Genomic DNA, 18,328 nt, shown 5'->3' with positions numbered 1-18,328 from the left:
CCTCCCAATCAGCAGAGGCTGCCTTTCCCTTCTGCTGCTGCTTATTCATTTCCTTGGTTCACACTGCCCCCATTTGTTTTCTCTGGAACTTAGATTCATTTTTATTTTAGAGACGGGAAAGAAAATAAAACTCATTTTATTTTAGAGACTGGGTAAATATGAGAAAATTAGCTGAATAGTAGCTACTGTTTTTCTGGCATAACCTACCCCTGCTTAAGAACTTCCATGTGGCCTTTGATTGGGGTTTTTAACCACTTTAACAAATGATGTAACCCTGAGAGCTATGTTTGTTGGACGACATGGTGTAATGTACCACAGGATGCAGAGCCAGATACTGGGGGTTGAATCCTTATTCAACATGGGAACATAGGAGCTATATGACAGTAAACAACTGACTTGTCTTCACTAAATTTCTATCAACTCATTTGTATTGTGGAGATTATAGAGCCTGCTTTTACAGGGTAAGTGAGATAAAATGAATAGTGTCTTGACAACATCATAGCATAGTAGGTATTCAATACTGGTGAGATCCTGTTTATAAGGCCCCCTACATTATCAGGCAGAATAACAAAGGAACAATATTTAAAAAGCAACTAGCTCAAATCTGTCCCCAGAAGGAAAAACATATCCTGTCCTTGGTCCTTAAATAATTTCCTCTGTCACTGTCTTAGAATCACAGCACATAAGAACACAGGTGTTTTGTGTTGACTGGAATAAAATGGAATCGGGTGCTGGTGCAGGGAGATTGAGCAGGAATGAAGAGAGAAAGTCACAGAGTAGAAAGCATCAGGTTTGGAGACTTCAACAGGGGGTGCCAGGACATCAGCCTAATATTTGTGGGACAAGGAAACCCCTCTGAAACTCATCTAAAATGGTATTGTAATACCAGTCTACGAGGTGGCTAGGAGAATTAATGAGTAAGCAGAACTGTGCTTTGTGAATTGTAAAGTGAATTTATATATAAGGTGTCAAGATGAAAGGGAAAAACAAAGAAATAAGTTGCCCAAAGATATCATTAGGACCAGGAGAGCATTATACAGTAGATCCAGGTCGGACATGGTGGCTCATGCCTACAATCCCAGCACTTTGGGAGGCCAAGGCAGGTGGATCACGAGATCAGGAGTTCGAGACCAGCCTGGCCAACATGGAGAAACCCTGTCTCTACTAAAAATACAAAAATTAGGCAGGTACGGTGGCACATACCTCTAATCCTAGCTACTTGGGAGGCTGAGGCAGGAGAATTGCTTGAACCCAGGAGGCGGAGCTTGCAATGAGCAGAGATCGCGCCACTGCATTCCAGCCTGGGTGACAGTGCGAGACTCCATCTCAAAAAAAAAAAAAACAAACAAAAGAACAAAATGTGTCCATCAGTCCCTTCTCTTCATTCTTCCCCCAAAATCCTCATCTTAAACCAACACACCAAGTGTAAGTGCACTCTTATGTTCTGCAGATGGAGGGAAGAACAGCTCTTGTTTTAGAGGCTCCGGAGTTAATACCTGGATAATGTGAGATCTCGAAAGATAACTCATGTGCTTAGTCCCTGTGGTTCTTATCACTGTCTAGAGGAGTGGAAGACAGAAGAGTTCTTTAAGGACCAAAGACTATCTTTGCTTTAGGATATCCATTTTGGCCCTTTAAGCTGCAGTGATAGGCTAGCATTATTTCTCTTAGAATTTTCAGTTGATATGCCTCCTTCTGCTTTTCTGATAGGGATGTAATGATAAATGATGACTATACTCATTTTTAAAAGTTAACAGTTTTTGTTCAACTGCAAAAGTAATGTACATGGAAAAAAGTTTCATGTTTACAGGATGGTCAGTGAAAAGCAAATCTCCATTTGATTTCAACTCTCAGTCTTGCTCCTCAGGGCAACTACTGTTATTCATTTCTTGTGTCTCCTTCCAGAAATATCCTATGCATACAAACACTAATGAGAGAGCTGTCCACATTGCTTTTTGATTTGCTTTTTTGACTATCTTGGGGATTATGTTTTTATCATAATATAGTATTCCATTTTGGGATGCACCATAGTTTATTCAGACCCATATGGATGACCATTTAGGTTATTTATAGTCTTTTGCTATTAAGGACATTGCTGTAATGAAAAATCCCTGTGTATCTTTATGAACATTTATGTATGTATTTTTATGTACATACGTGATCTGTAGGATAAATTTTTAAAAGTACATTGCAAAGTCAAACGGGTTTGTGTGTTTAAAATAAGTAGATAATGTCAAATTACCATTGAAATACATTGCACCACTTTGTACTTCTACCAATGGTGTATGATGGCGTGTGAGTGCCTAGTTCTCTCCTTTCTTTTCAACATCATTATCGTTTTTTTTTTTTTTTTTTTCAGTCTAAACTAATTTTAATTGAACTAATAGAATTGAACTAATAGAACTAATTGATTGAACTAGTAGAACTAATGTTAACTGAGCAGTTACTATGTACATGCCAGGAACAGTTCTAATTGCTTTATTACATTTTCTCATTTAGTTCTCAACCCAACCAAGGAAACTGGAGAATACACAGTGAGGAGTAGAGCCAGGATTTAATCCCAAGTATTCTGACTCTAGAGCCAGCAGTTTTAACCATTACATCATATTGCTTGTTAAGCTGTAGGTTGAACAAGGTGTATAATTTTATTTTTTGTTTTTGTTTTGAGACAGGGTCTCCCTGTCGCCTAAGCTCTGGAGTGCAGTGGTGCCATCAATATCCTGAGCTCAAGCAATCCTCCCACCTCAGCCTCCTGAGTAGTTGGGAGTATAGGCATGAGCTACCATGCCCAGCTAATTATAAAAAAAAAAAAAAATTAAGAGATAGGGTCTTACTATGTTGTTCGTCTTCTCTTGAACTCTTGGCCTCAAGTGATTCTTCTCCTTTGACCTCCCAAAGTGTTGAGATTACAGGCACCAACCACCACACTCACTCAACATGGTATATCATTGTTTTAAATTTGCATTTCTTTAATTAGGGTGTTTTTATGTGTGTATAAACCCTTTTTACTTTTTTTCCCCTGATAATGGCCTTTAATGTTTTTTGCCACTTACTATTGGGCTGTTGACTTTTTTTTCTTTTTATTTGAAACCAGGCCTCCCTCTGTCGTCATCTTGGTTCACTGTAACTTCTGCCTCTCACGTCCAAGCAATCTTCCCACCTCAGCCTCCCAAATAACTGGAACTACAGGGACGCACCACCACATCCAGCTGATTTTAAAATTTTTTTGTAGAGAAGGGATTTTGCCATGTTGCCCAGGCTGGTCTTGAACTCCTGGGCTCAAGCCGTCTGCCCACCTCAGCTTCCCAAAATGCTGGGATTACAGGCTTGAGCCACTGCACCCAGCCTGTTAATCATGTTCATTAATCTGTTTGAACTCCATATATTAAGCAAATTAGTCCTTTGTCAAATATGTTGCAAACATTCCCTCCACTTTGTCACTTACTTTCGTTTTGTTGGTTTTTCTGTTTTGTTTTTGTTTTTGTTTCTCTGTGGGTTGTGTGTTTTTGTTTTGTTTTTTGTTTTTTTGCCATGGACATGTTTTTAGTACTTATGTAGTAGTCAGATGTATTACTCATTTTTTCTATGCTCTGGATCTTATGCTTTGAATGGCTTTTTGTAAATTCCAATATTTTAAAAATAATCGACCCCTCACTTCAGTTTTTAGATTTAAATTTTTGTTCCTTCTGGAATTTTAGTGAATGTGGACAAGGTTATGCTTCAGTTGCCTTAACTAGTTGCCTTGGCATCATTTATTAATAAGTTTTCTTTTCCCCTACTGATTTGAAATGCCACTTTTAATGTATTCCCTAACATATTTGTGTCTGTTTCTGGATCCTCTAACCCATTGTTCTAGAGAGAAAGGTGATTGTTTTAGATTATTTGTCTCTCTGATATTTAAAATCCAGGGTACACTCTGGGCACAGTGGCTCACGCATGTAATCCTAGCACTTTCGGAGGCTGAGGCAGGCAGATCAGTTGAGGTAAGAAGTTTGAGACCAGCCTGACCAACACGGCGAAACCCCGTTTCTACTAAAAATACAAATATTAGCGGGGCATGGTAACACTTGCCTGTAGTCCCAGCTACTGGGGAGGTGAGGCAAGGGAATCGCTTGAACCCGGGAGGTGGAGGTTGCAATGAGCCGAGATCCCACCACTGCACCCCATTCCGGGCGACAGTGAGACTCCATCTCCAAAAAAAAAAAAAAAAAAAGGGGGGCCGGGCGCGGTCGCCTGTAATTCCAGCACTTTGGGAGGCCGAGACAGGAGATTCACGAGGTCAAGAGATCGAGACAATCCTGGCCAACGTGGTGAAACCCCCGTCTCTACTAAAAATACAAAAATTAACGGCATAGTGGCGTGCGCCTGTAGTTCCAGCTACTTGAGAGGCTGAGGCAGGAGAATCGCTTGAACCCGGGAGGCGGAGGTTGCAGTGAACCGAGACTGCGCCACTGTACTCCAGCCTGGCGACAGAGTGAGACTCCGTTTCAAAAAAAAAAAAAAAAATCCAAGGTACAATCCCGGCTTGATCCTATGTGAATTCTTCCATTTAAGATTTCAGGCCGGGCGCAGTGGCTCACGCCTGTAATCCCAGCACTTTGGGAGGCGGAGGCGTGCGGGTCACAAGGTTAGGAGATTGAGACCATCCTGGCTAACACGGTGAAACCCCATCTCTACTAAAAATACAAAAAATTAGCCGGGCATGGTGGGGGGCGCCTGTAGTCCCAGCTACTCGGGAGACTGAGGCAGGAGAATGGCGTGAACCCGGGAGGTGGAGCTGGCAGTGAGCCGAGATCGCACCACTGCGCTCCAGCCTGGGCGACAGCGAGACTCCGTCTCAAAAAAAAAAAAAAAAAAAAATTTCACTAGGAAATTGTAATATCAGTAGTAACAGGCAATTTTAAGCTTCTAATAACAGTGTATTGAATTTTAGCCTTTCTTCAGATGAACTGGTTGACTTCAGGTACAGCAGATGGTCTTTTACTAGGACCAGATTTACTTCTTCCAAAGTTGGAAGGGCTCTTTAAAGGCCTTTATATATGCCTTAAGATATTCTTTTCCGTTCACTTAAGTTCTCTGATGACTGAAACTAAACCATTAAGAAATATTTTATTTGGATGGAGATTATGTGCTATTGAAGTACAAGTTTAACCTGTAATCTGTAGGTGATGCATACATTGGACCTAAGTGAAGGTAACCACCAGGATGAGTACTAGAGTCGTATTGCCTGGGTTAAATTCTGGCTCTGCCTAAATGTATGGCCTTACACAAGTTAATCTTTCTGGGTCTTAGTACCCTTATCTGTAAAATGGGGATAATCATAGTTTTGAGCATTAAATATATGTAACATGCTAACAGGGTGCCAGATGCATAATGAATGCTCAATTATTTTAGCATTATTATTGGCTTAAGACTGCCAAGAAGTATCTATTCAGGTTACCTTAAACAAAAAAGGGGAAGAGGGGAAATTATAATTAATAGGAGTATTTAACAGATTCCAAAGGCAGGAAATATAGTTTGGGCCTCAAAGGATACTAGAATCTGGAAGATAGAACATGATCAGAAAGATTTTCTGTTTCTTCTTTATCATCTGTTTCTCACTGCCTTTATTTTATTTTATTTTTTATTTTTTTGAGATGGAGTTTCGCTCTTGTTGCCCAGGCTGGAGTGCAATGCGCCATCTCGGCTCAGGGCAACCTCCGCCTGCCGGGTTCAAGCGAACGATTATCCTGACTCAGCCTTCTGAGTAGCTAAGATTTTAGGCATGCACCACCACGCCCGGCTAATTTTGTATTTTTAGTAGAGACGGGGTTTCTCCATGTTGGTCAGGCTGGTCTCGAATGCCTGACCTCAGTTGATCCGCCCACCTCAGCCTCCCAAAGTGCTGGGATTACAGGCATGAGCCACCGCGCCTGACCTCCTATGGCAATTTTTAAAACCAGAAAAAATTATTAGTAACCCCTTCATAGTAAAAATGGGGCATTTATCTCATCTATTACACAGTTTAACCACCTGAATCACTGTCTCTAGTTATACCATCAGCTCTCTAAGATTTCTTCTAAGTAGTTCCAAGGTGCCCTGTACTTCACCTCACTAGGTCAGGTGTTAATGGGTCTTGGATAGGAGACTTGGCTTTTGCCCCATTTCCTGGGCTAACAGGATTTCATCCAACCAAGCTACTGGCCAAATTTTGAACTATTCAAACACCCTGGCTTTTGTAGATTTCCTTATAGGAAATGAAGGCCTAGTTATTTTTTTTTTTTTTGAGACGGAGTCTCGCTCTGTCGCCCAGGCTGGAGTGCAGTGGCCGGATCTAAGCTCACTGCAAGCTCCGCCTCCCGGGTTCATGCCATTCTCCTGGCTCAGCCTCCCGAGTAGCTGGGACTACAGGCGCCCGCCACCTCACCCGGCTAGTTTTTTTGTAGTTTTAGTAGAGACGGGGTTTCACCGAGTTAGCCAGGATGGTCTCGATCTTCTGACCTCGTGATCCGCCCGTCTCGGCCTCCCAAAGTGCTGGGATTACAGGCTTGAGCCACCGCGCCCGGCCATGAAGGCCTAGTTCTAACCGCTGAAAAGATGCATGGCTACAAATGTAAAAGCTATAGTTTCAAAACTTCTCTATAGAGTTAAAATAGCTGATCCAGTTTTCTTTCCTGAGACTAAGGCTCCCTCTGTTGGAGACTGCTGTTACATCTCTCCTTTCCACCGACAATACCACAAAAGAATAATATTCTTGATAAGATCCCCTTCCTGAGAAGCCAAAGAAGCAGCTTTGTATACTCCCCACACACTGCCTATGGGGTAGCCCTCTCTGCAGCATTCATAGACCTATAACACTATTTCTTTTTCTTCTCTTTTCTTTTTTTTTTTTTTTTGAGATAGAGTCTTGCTCTGTTGCCCAGGCTGGAGTGCAGTGGCACGATCTCAGCTCACTGCAATCTACGCCCCCCAGGCTCAAGTGTTCCTCCTTCTTCAGCCCCCCTCATAGCTGGGATTACAGGCACACACCAGCGTGCCCTGCTAATTTTAGTATTTTTAGTAGAGACAGGGTTTTGCCATGTTTGCCAGGCTGGTCTCGAACTCCTGACGTTGGGTGATCCACCTGCCTTGGCCTCCCAAAGTCCTGGGATTACAGGTGTAAGCCACTGTGCCCAGCCTTTAACACTATTTCTCAAAACAAAAAGACCAAAGAACAAGCTTTAAACAACCAAAATGACTGAAGAGACATCAGTATCTCTCACTAGTGGTGTGAATTAAATTTGTTTACTTGTGTAACTAAGAATAAATGGTGGTTATAATGGCACCAGTATAGGATATCATGGCTGTGTGCTTTGACAATATACAGGTTGACCATGAAGTCTGGAAATAGATACTATTATTTTATCATGTATTTAAATATATCATATATCAGAAATGTGGAAAAGTTAATGTATTCATGCAATCTTGTAAATATAGTACAACTATCAATGAAGAGAGATTAGGGGGCTGGGCACGGTGGCTCACACCTGTAATCCCAGCAGTTTGGGAGGCTGAGGCGGCGGATCATTTGAGGTCAGGAGTTCAAGACCAGCCTGCATGGTGAAACCCCATCTCTACTAAAAATACAAAAATTAGCCAGGTGTGGTGGTACATGCCTATAGTCCCAGCTGCTCGGGAGGCTGAGGCATGAGAATCGCTTGAACCCCAGAGGCAGGGGTTGCAGTGAGCCGAGACCTCACCACTGCACTCCAGCCTGGGCGACAGAGCAAGACTCCATCTCAAAAAAAAAAAAAAGTAGATTAGGGACAGTACGTGAGAAATAGAATAAGCTTTCTGTCAGACACAGACATTAACCAGGAGTAAAAGGATTTTTCCTCAAGGTAGGTGCTAAGGAGAGTAACAGATTACTAGATAATTTCAATGTTGCTCATATAAACAATAGCCAAAAAGAGAGAACTTATGTATTGTATAGAACTATTAGGATAAAGGTATCCATTACAACAAAAATACAAACTCTTCCTAAACACCAAAGACATGTTTCAGACTGGGAGGGATGGCGGGACAGGGGAGGAGGAAGCAAGTGAAACAGACCACATGGTGAAAGACTTACATATATAAAACAAAATTTGTAAGGCATATCTGCAGCCACACATACTGATAATATCAATAGATATGGGGCCGGGCGCGGTGGCTCACTCCTGTAATCCCAGCACTTTGGGAGGCTGAGGCGGGCGGATCACAAGGTCAGGAGTTCATGACCAGCCTGGCTAATATGGTGAAACCTCGTCTCTACTAAAAATACAAAAATTAGCCAGGCGTGGTGGTAGGTGCCTGTAGTCCCAGCTACTCGGGAGGCTGAGGCAGGAGAATCACTTGAACCCGGGAGGTGGAGGTTGCAGTGAGCCGAGATCATGCCACTTTACTCCAGCCTGGGCAACAGAGCGAGACTCCATATCAAAAAGAAAGAAAAGAAAGAAAAAGGAAGGAGGGAGGGAGGGAGGGAGGGAAGGAAGGAAGGAAGGAAGGAAAGGAAGGAAGGAAGGAAGGAAGGAAGGAAGGAAGGAAGGAAGGAAGGAAGGAAGGAAGGAGAGAAGAGAGAAAGGGTTTAAAGAAAGAAAGAATGGGTTTACGTACCTATTGAAAGAAAATAGTTTTCACAGGCCGGGCGCGGTGGCTCACGCCTGTAATCCCAGCACTTTGGGAGGCCGAGGCGGGCGGATCACAAGGTCAGGAGATCGAGACCATGGTGAAACCTCGTCTCTTCTAAAAATAGAAAAAATTAGCCGGGCGCAGTGGCGGGCGCCTGTAGTCCCAGCTACTCGGGAGGCTGAGGCAGGAGAATGGCGTGAACCCGGGAGGCGGAGCTTGCAGTGAGCCGAGATTGCGCCACTGCACTCCAGCCTGGGCGACAGAGCGAGACTCCGTCTCAAAAAAAAAAAAAAAAAAGAAAATAGTTTTCACGTTAACAAAGCAAAATCCAACACTGCTGTATAAAAGAACTACATCTAAGAAGAGTTTCAGAAAGCCTAAATAAATGACTAAGAGATGTACCAGAATTTATTCCTAAATGTAAGCAGGGGTTGCAGTTGTAATTATCCATCAAAGTAGAATTCTGACTAAAAAGCATTAAAAGAGAAAGAAATTTTAGCCACAATTTTTATAAAAAAGATAATGACATTTTATACAAGGAGAAATAGAAGCACACTATAATAGGAGGACTAACAAATCCCTCAGATCTAGAAAGATCAAGTGAACAATAAATTAGGATACAGAAGACCTAAACAACATAATAGATTTATTTATTTAAGTAGAGTTAATAATATTGAACTCTGAACCTTAACAATAGAGAACAAACTTTTCAAAAAAAAAATGCATAAAGGGCTGGGTGCGGTGGCTCACGCCTGTAATCTCAGCACTTTGGGAGGCCGAGGTGGGTGGATCATGAGGTCAGGAGTTCGAGACTAGCCTGGCCAACATGGTGAAACTCTATCTCTACTAAAAATACACAAAATTAGCTGAGGATGGTGGTGGATGCCTGTAATCCCAGCTGCTCAGTAGGCTGAGGCAGAACTGCTTGAACCCAGGAGGCAAAGGTTGCAGTGAGCGGAAATCGTGCCACTGGACTCCAACCTGGGCGACAGAGTGAGACTCCGTATCCAAAAAAAAAAAAGAAAAAAAATGCATAAAGCATTCACAAAAATGTGGCACATTCACATCCTAAGCTACAAAGAAAATCTCAATATATCCAAAGTGAAGAAACAATAATTCAAATAGTATTCTCTGGCCAAAATGTAATACAATTAGGCAAATCAAACAATAAAACCAAAAGGCCTCTTCCAAAGGGAATTATATTTGCACACACTCACAGTCACTCTCCCATACGTTTCCCCTAAAGGAAATTTCAGAACGTGTTAAACCACTCCTGGGTCAAGGGGGAAATGCAAAATAAATTGCAGGGGTTTGTTTTTGTTTTTGTTTTTCTGACAATGCAAGCAGCTGGGACTACAGATGCGTACCACCACGCCCAGCTAATTTTTGTATTTTTAGTAGAGACGGGGTTTCACCAAGTAGGCCAGGATGGTCTCCATCTCTTAACCTCGTGATCCGCCTGCCTCGGCCTCCCAAAATGCTGGGCCTGGCCTAGTGTGCTTTTTTGTTTGTTTTTCATTACAAAAAGAAAAAGGGGCCAGGCACGGTGACTCACACCTGTAATCCCAGCACTTTGGGAAGCCAAGGCAGATGGATCACCTGAAGTCAGGAGTTTGAGACCAGCCTGACCAACATGGAGAAACCTCGTCTCTACTAAAAATACAAAAAATTAGCTGGGCATAGTGGCGCACGCCTGTAATCCCAGCTACTCAGAAGGCTGAGGCAGGAGAACCACTTGAACCCGGGAGGCGAAGGTTGCAGTGAGCCGAGATCGAGCCACTGCACTCCAGACGGGCAACAGCAAGACCATCTCAAAAAAAAAAAAAGAAAAAGGAAGCTGAGCTACAGATTAAACAAACATTTCACAGAGAAGGAAATACCAACAGCCAGCTGGTGCTCATGCCTGTAATCCCAGCACTTCAGGAGGATCACTTGAGGCCAGAACTTCTAGGCCAGCTGGGCAACATAAATGAGACCTCATCACTACTAAAAATCAAGTGATTACCTTTAGGGAGAGAGAAGGGGTAATATGGAAGGTGTGGGGATAGATGATAAACTTATTTAAATATGCCTGGTTTTGTAGCTTTTATTTTGAAACCCATGTATTTTACATAGTTATAAAACAAAATTAAATTTTAAAAAAATTCTAAAATAAATAAATACATAAATTCTCTTCATTTTTACAACAAAAAGTTTTTTAAAGAAGAGACCCTTGGCTATAGTAGAAAAGCTATATAAACAATACCTGTACTTCCTCTCAACTTGACACAGATCATATTGTTTTCTGTCTTGAGATTAAGTCTCCCTCTAGTGGAGATTAGTTTTACAACTAGTCCCCAACACCCAGCACCACAAAGGAAAAAATCCTTTGCCTATTTCCTCCTGCTGCGGTAAAATTATATATTTTAGGTATCAGAGTTTTGAGAAGAAGGACGTGGTAGAAGATACTGAGCAATGGGATAGTAAAGAGTTGGGGACAGAGTTAAGTTTTATAAGGAATTAGAGATATGAGAAGCTCTAGGAGCCAAGATTTGGGTTATTCAACTCAGAATGGGGAAGGAACCTCAGCTTCATGATGGTAAAAAATTCCACCACCTCTGCCCAGAAAAAGGTGATTCACATCCTGATATCACTGTGTACTCAGGGAAATAGCTCCCTACAAGGCATTGCATTAGGGAGAAACTATGGTGAGGAACAGTGATGAGCAGGGCATGAAGAGTGATCGTCTTAAGCCAGATATGATGTCCTGAGGGTGAACTCCAGGACCTCCTGTCCCTCAGGATGATCCCACAGTCTCGCTGACCACTGAGGCCAGATGGATAAAAGCTTTGCCTTCCCAGAGGAAGGGGAAATCAGGGGAAAATCAGGATCAGGGGAAAAGGTACTGGCACAGCCTCTTCAGTTCCTGGCACGGAGGGGCAGAGACTAGCCCACATTGAAAGTGGCCCCTTGGGGGATGATGGGAGGATCCTTGTGTCCTGGGCTACCCTAGGTCTCATCTGATCTTGCAGAGTGAAAGCTACTCATGGGAGAACTCCCTTAGCAGGGAAACCGTTAGAGTGAAATCTTTCCTAATACTGACTCCGGTTTGTGGAAGTATATGCCATTCTTCTCCATTCTCTAGAGGTAGCACTGTGGTCCTACCCTCTGCAGAGAATGTTTGTTGGTTGCCACCTCAGCATATATCTTCCACCACCTTTACAATTTTTGATAAGAACACAAAAAGAAATGAAGACTAAAAATGGCCCAGTTTCCTAAGATTGTTTTCTGGTCCTATAAAATCTAATTCCTTAATGGAGCTCTGTGGTCCTGCTCTTTTGCATATCTAGCTTGAGAATGCTGTCCAGGAAGGGACTCATTTGAAGAATTATTTCTGCCAATTCCCACATCTTTCTTTCTCCTGCCTTCACTTCCTTCTTTAAGAGGTGAATTTCCAGACACATTAAAATTCTGGAGGAAAAAAGTGGGCTAATTAGGTGTGGTGACCCTTCCTGGATGCAAAATGTAGCATAATTCTCTATGAATCCATCAACAAAGAAGATAGGCCATTGAGGAAGATATCTCTCTCCCCAAACATATTGGTTGCTAAAGGCCAGCCCCCAGACCATAATTCCTAAAGTAACAAAAGGTAATGTGAACCTTATATAATGGAATGTTATTCAGCCTTGAAAAGGCAGGAAATTCTGATACACGGCAGAACATGGATGAAACTTGAGGACATTATGCTCAGTGAAATACGCTAGTCATGAAAGGACAAATGCTGTATGATTCCACTGATATGAGGTACTTTGAGTAGCCAAAATCATAGAACAGAAATTAGAAGAGTGGCTGCCAGGAGCTGAGGGGAGGGGTGATCAGGAGTTATTGCTTAATGAGTACAGAATTACAAAAGAGTTCTGGAAATGGATAATGGTGATGGTTGCAAAACAATATGAATGTATTTAATACCACTGAGCTGTACACTCACAAATGTTTAGGCAGATAAATTTTATGTTATGTAATGTTACCACAATAAAATAAATTGGGAAAAAAAGCAATATGACACTTACTGAGGACTGCCAAGGAGTAATGAAAGGAGATACCAGTGACTGATGCCAGGATGAGATCTTGTGTCTCTCTTTTTTTTTTTTTGAGACAGAGTTTTGCTCTGTTGCCCAGGCTGGAGTGCAGTGCCACAATCTCAGGTCACTGCAACCTCTGCCTCCTGGGTTCAAGCAATTCTTATGCCTCAACCTGCCGAGTAGCTGAGATTACAGGTGTGCACCACCATGCCCATCTAATTTTTGTATTTTAGTAGAGATGGGGGTTTCACCACATTGGCCAGGCTGGTCTCGAACTCCTGACCTCAAGTGATCTGCCCTCCTCGACCTCCCAAACTACTCCTAAATTTTACCCTCTCCCTTGTCTTTTGTCAGAAATCTTGCCTGGAGTAATTTCCTAAAAAGTCTAGATCAAATTAAAAAACTAAAAAAAGAAGCTAGACTACAGCCTATCTAGATCAGTGTTATTAGTCGCATCATCATTATATAAGTGATTAAATTAAAATGTAACCAAAAATGTTTTAACTTATTTTTGCAACAACCAAATGTAAAATTAGAATAATAATAGCATTTTGCATGTGAAAAAACTGAAGCTTAGGAAAGTTAAATAATTTCTCCAAGAATACACAGTAAGTTGTAGAACCAGTTACCAAACTCAGGTAGTCTGGCAAACCCCCACACCAGCCTGCTCCCAAGAGCCCAGACCCTAAAATCTGAAATCTCTAGCCGTCAACTAATTTGATTGCTTAAACAAATTGAATACATTTATTTCCTATGGGAATGCTCAGATGTTTAATTTCCTTTTTTTTTTTTTTTTTTTTTTTTGAGACGGAGTTTTGCTCTTGTTACCCAGGCTGGAGTGCAATGGTGCAATCTTGGCTCACTGCAACCTCCACCTTCCAGGTTTAAGCGATACTCCTGCCTCAGCCTCCCTAGTAGCTGGGATTACAGGCATGCACCACGACACCCAGCTAATTTTGTATTTTTAGTAGAGATGGGGTTTCTCCATGTTGGTCAGGCTGGTCTCGAACTCCTGACCTCAGGTGATCCACCCACCTCAGCCTCCCAAAGTAATGGGATTACAGGCATGAGCCACCGCACCCAGCCTGTTTAATTTCCTAATGTTTACTGAGACTTTTCAAGAGTGGGAGAGGGATATAATATACAGCATTCCTCAGTTTATTTAGCCACTGAATTTATTTTTTGTAAGCATCTCAAGGAACTTGAGCCCAAATTTTGCAAAACTGCATGTAATATACAATATTGCTTTTGTTCGCCTTTTCCATGTACTTTAAGAGAATATTTATTTTATCTCATTTAGAAAAATTTTTAAATTAAGATATTGAGAACTTGATTTGCCCAAGGTCATAATCAGTTAATACTGGAGTCAGAATTAGAATCTAGGTCTGGCCACAATTTCAGGTGTCTTCTTTTAAAGTTATTTATTTTTAAACACTTTTTTTTTTTTTTTTGATACAGGATCTCACTCTGTCACCCAGGTTGGACTGCAGTGGCATGATCGAAGCTCACTATAGCCTTGACCTCCCCAGGCTCAGGTGCTCCTCCAATCTCGGCCTCCCGAGCAGCTAGGCCTACAGGCTCACACCACCATGCCTGGTTAATTTTTGTATTTTTTATAGAGACAGGGTTTCACCATGTTGCCCAAACTTGTCTCGAACTCTGGGCTCAAGTGATCTGCTTGACTCAGCCTCCCAAAGTGCTGGGATTACAGGCATGAGCCACCACTCCCAACCTGAAGTTATTTTTTTAATTATAGAAGGAATACTAGCAGATTTCATTCTAGCAAATCACACAATACCAAGCAGTTACCTAGGTGAATTAAGTAAATTCCATAACAGTAAGTCTTTGTTATCTATTTCTCTATAACCACTTCAAAATTTAATGGCTGTGGCAGGTTGTATTTTTCTTTCTTTCTTTTTCTTTTCTTTTCTTTTTTTTGAGAGGGAGTTTCCCTCTTGTTGCCCAGGCTGAAGTGCAATGGCGCAATCTTGGCTCACTGCAACCTCCACCTCCTGGGTTCAAGCGATTCTCCTGCCTCAGCCTCCCAAGTAGCTAGGAGCCAGGTTAGCTGCACCACCACACCCAGCTAATTTTGTATTTTTAGTAGAGATGGGGTTTCACCATGCTGGTCAGGTGGTCTCGAACTCCCAACCTCAGGTGATCCGCTCGCCTCAACCTCCCAAAGTGCTGGGATTATAGGCGTGAGCCATGGCGCCCAGCCAGGTGGTACTTTTCAAGAGGGTTGTAACAAGATATTCCATACCACATGCTCTTCTTAAATGTGACACTCCTCCTATTAAGAGGTAGAGTCTATATTCCCTCCTCTTGAACTTGGGTGGGCCTGTAAGTAAGGTGGAAGTGAGGCAAGTTCAAAAAAGGTTATACATCTTCCACTTGATTGTCTTAGGAGTGACTCAGAATCCAGCCACCTTGGATATAAGGAAGCAGAGCAACCTCATGGAGAAACCGCATAGGTGTTCCTGCTGACAATCCTAGCCGAGATCCCAGTCAACAGCCAGCATAACTTCAGACATATGTTGAAGTAAAATAAAATGGAGACCAGGCCTGAAGAATCTCTGAGCAGACAAAACCAGTTAGGCCTCATAATTGACCTCAACCTTGATTTACAAACACAAGGGAAACTTACATTGAGCCATTTCTTGTAAATGCCTGTATTAAAGAAAAATAAAACTTAAGCTCAACCAGTTAGAAATAGCAAAAAACTTACATAACTAGGGACTTTCCAACAAGGTGAATGAATGAATAAGGCAACTATATAATTGCAATCAATCAAATTATTTATTTTGTTTCCACATTTACTCCATAAATACTTGCCCCTGATGATTTGTCATGAGAAAAATTAAACTTCTTTCGGTTTGGTATTTCCCGATTCATTAATTGCTTCCTACTCAAATGAACTCTTAAAACTTTTTTTGTGCCTTAGTTTACCTTTTACATATGTGAATGAGCAATTCCAAATGATTCCAGCCCCAAGCTTTCAAGTCATTTCAGGCTTCCAAGTCTTCTCAGCTGAAGTCTCAGTGATTCTGAAGCAGAAACAAGTCATCCCCACTATACCCTTTTCAAATTCTTGACCCACAGAATCCATGACATAATAAACTGGTTGCTGTTTTATACCAGTAAGTTTGGAGTGGTTTGTTACACAGCAATAGGTAATTGGAACACTCCCTTATCTTCCCCAAGGTAGCATCTTGGTGAAGGTGGAGCAACCAATGACCTAGAGGTAGTAGAAAAAGGAGGCAACCTCAGGTCTCTGTGGCTGGACTCTGGCACTCTAACGTTCTCAGATGTGTTGGGCTGGCCTTGTCCCTGGGTACTTTGTGCTGAGCAAGGTGCAGCTTTTTTCTGCTGGCCCTTTTGGAGTATCAGCCTAACATGAACCTCTCAAGTCCATGGTCTCATACCATTCTATTTGCCTCTAGTTGCCAAGTCCCTGCCCAGTGGGCTTCCTTGTCTTATTCCCAGACTTCTACAAAAGACATTTATTCTTGTCTAGGTATCTTCCCTTGGAAGGAGATGGGAGTCAAATCTGTTCAAAATCCATTCCTCTCTCCATACCCCCAACTCCTGATAGGGCTGGGTGAAGTTCTCACCACCTACTCCTAAGGGTTTTATTTATTTATTTATTTATTTATATATTTCTTGAGACAGAGTCTCGCACCCATGCTGGAGTACAGTGGTGTGATCTCGGCTCACTGCCAGCTCTGCCTCCCGGGTTCACACCATTCTCCTGCCTCAGCCTCCCGAATAGCTGGGACTACAGGCGCCCGCCACCATGCCTGGCTAATTTTTTATATTTTTAGTAGAGATGGGGTTTCACTGTGTTAGCCAGGATGGTCTCGATTTCCTGACCTCGTGATCTGCCCGCCTCGGCCTCCCAAAGTGCTGGGATTACAGGCGTGAGCCACCGCGCCCAGCCTCCTAAGGGTTTTAAAATCCATTCCTGGCCGGGAAACACATTCTTTGTAGGACTGGTTTCAAGTGGTGCACCAGTGTAAAAAGGGATTTGCGGGCAATCAGTATAAATTATTTGGGTTTGGATCTAGCTCCGTCACTTAATATAAGGGGATCTCAGGCATGTCTCTACAATTTTATTTCTTCTTCTGTAATATCCTGATGATGGTTACTTCATAAGATTATTAAAAGGATTAGATGACACTGTAAATTACTTAAGTCTGATAGAAAGTAAATGTAAAGCAGTCCAGACATGGTGACTCACGCCTTAATCCCAGCACTTTGGGAGGCCCAGGCGGGTGGATCACCTAAGGTTGGGAGTTCGAGACCAGCCTGACCAAATGGAGAAACCCCGCCCCCGTCTCTACTAAAAATACAAAATTAGCTGCGTGTGGTGGCACATGCCTGTAATCCTAGCTACTCGGGAGGCTGAGCCAGGAGAATCGCTTGAACCTGGGAGGCGGAGGTTGCAGTGAGCCGAGATCGCGCCATTGCACTCCAGGCTGGGCAACAAGAGCCAAACTCCGTCTCAAAAAAAAAAAAAAAAAAAAAAGTAAAAGTAAAGCAAAAGTTAATTACGATTAGAAAATGCAAATCAGCAAATTAAAGACTCCGAAAGCTATTTAATTAAAGGGAATTGCTTAATTCTGCCGGATTCCAAATTTTCCTGCTTGATAAATTCACAGAACCCTTTTAAACGAAACACCAATGATTAGCATTAGGGTGGAGACGGAGGAGCTGGAGTGAACAGGACTCGGCTGGAACACGTCCACGCACGAGTATGAGGTGAGGTGTTCAGATCAATGGGAACGCCACTCCCCTCGGGAGGGCACGGCAGTCTTTTCGTCCTCCTGGGGCTGAACCCGGGACGTCTACACGAGGCTAACGGGACAGCTATTTCTCCGCTCCCTCGTCACAGCCTGCGCGTGCTCCGCTCCGCTTCCCTTCGACCTGCGTATTGCCAGTACCGTCTCCGTCTTGTCCAGCCCCCGCTGTTGGGAACTGAGATCAGCCTTTCCCAGACTTCCGGTTTTGACTCACTAATGACGGGAAAGCTCCGGACCCTCTTGCGAGACGCGGGGAGGGAAGGGGGGCGGGGCGCGGCGAGAGTAGGGGCGGGGCTCACGATGGCGGAGGACAGAAGGGCGGGGAAGGGCGGGGAGGGGCGGGGCGAGAGGAGGTGTGCGACGGGAGGAGCGGCGGGGCTCATGAGTGACGGAAGCAGAAGGGCGGGGCGGGACGAGAGGAGGGGAGGGACGAGCGGAAGGGACGGAAGAGAGGAGGGGCGGGACGAAAGGAGGGGCGGGACGAGAGGAGGGGCGGGGCTCACGAGTGACGGAAGCAGAAGGGCGGGGCGCAAGAGCGACTGAGAGCACTACGCGGGTGAGAGGAGGGGCGGGGCGTGGGAGTGAGGGGGCGTGGGAGTGAGGGGGCGTGGCAGTGACGGGGCGTGGCAGTGACTGGGCACCAAGAGGCCCCAGTCGGAGGCGAGGCGAGGCGTGAGACTGACTGAGGGAGGAGGGCCGGGAGGGGCTGGAGCGCCCCTGGGTGTCCTTGAGCTTGCGGGAAATTCAGGTCACTTTTTCCCCAGGCCTCAGGCCTGCGGCGTCGAATTTGGGGTCTTCGCTAGGCCTGCGAGGTTGGCCGACGTTCAGGATCGGTGC

General features: G+C 43.5%; 1 long non-coding RNA gene across 1 annotated transcript; it reads left to right on the top strand.

The window, feature by feature from the left end:
• The first annotated feature begins 14,140 nt into the window (after positions 1 to 14,140).
• On the top strand, positions 14,141 to 15,568 carry LOC119624265 (uncharacterized). The gene is made up of 2 exons (XR_005240263.2): positions 14,141 to 14,224; positions 15,097 to 15,568. It is a non-coding gene; the product is annotated as an uncharacterized lncRNA (long non-coding RNA).
• The last annotated feature ends 2,760 nt before the right edge of the window (positions 15,569 to 18,328 follow it).

The sequence above is a fragment of the Chlorocebus sabaeus genome, chromosome 20 (assembly GCF_047675955.1).
Source record: "Chlorocebus sabaeus isolate Y175 chromosome 20, mChlSab1.0.hap1, whole genome shotgun sequence".
NCBI classification, from domain to species: Eukaryota; Metazoa; Chordata; class Mammalia; order Primates; family Cercopithecidae; genus Chlorocebus; species Chlorocebus sabaeus.
Note: the sequence above shows the minus strand (reverse complement) of the source record. Positions and strands in the feature narration are given on the sequence as shown.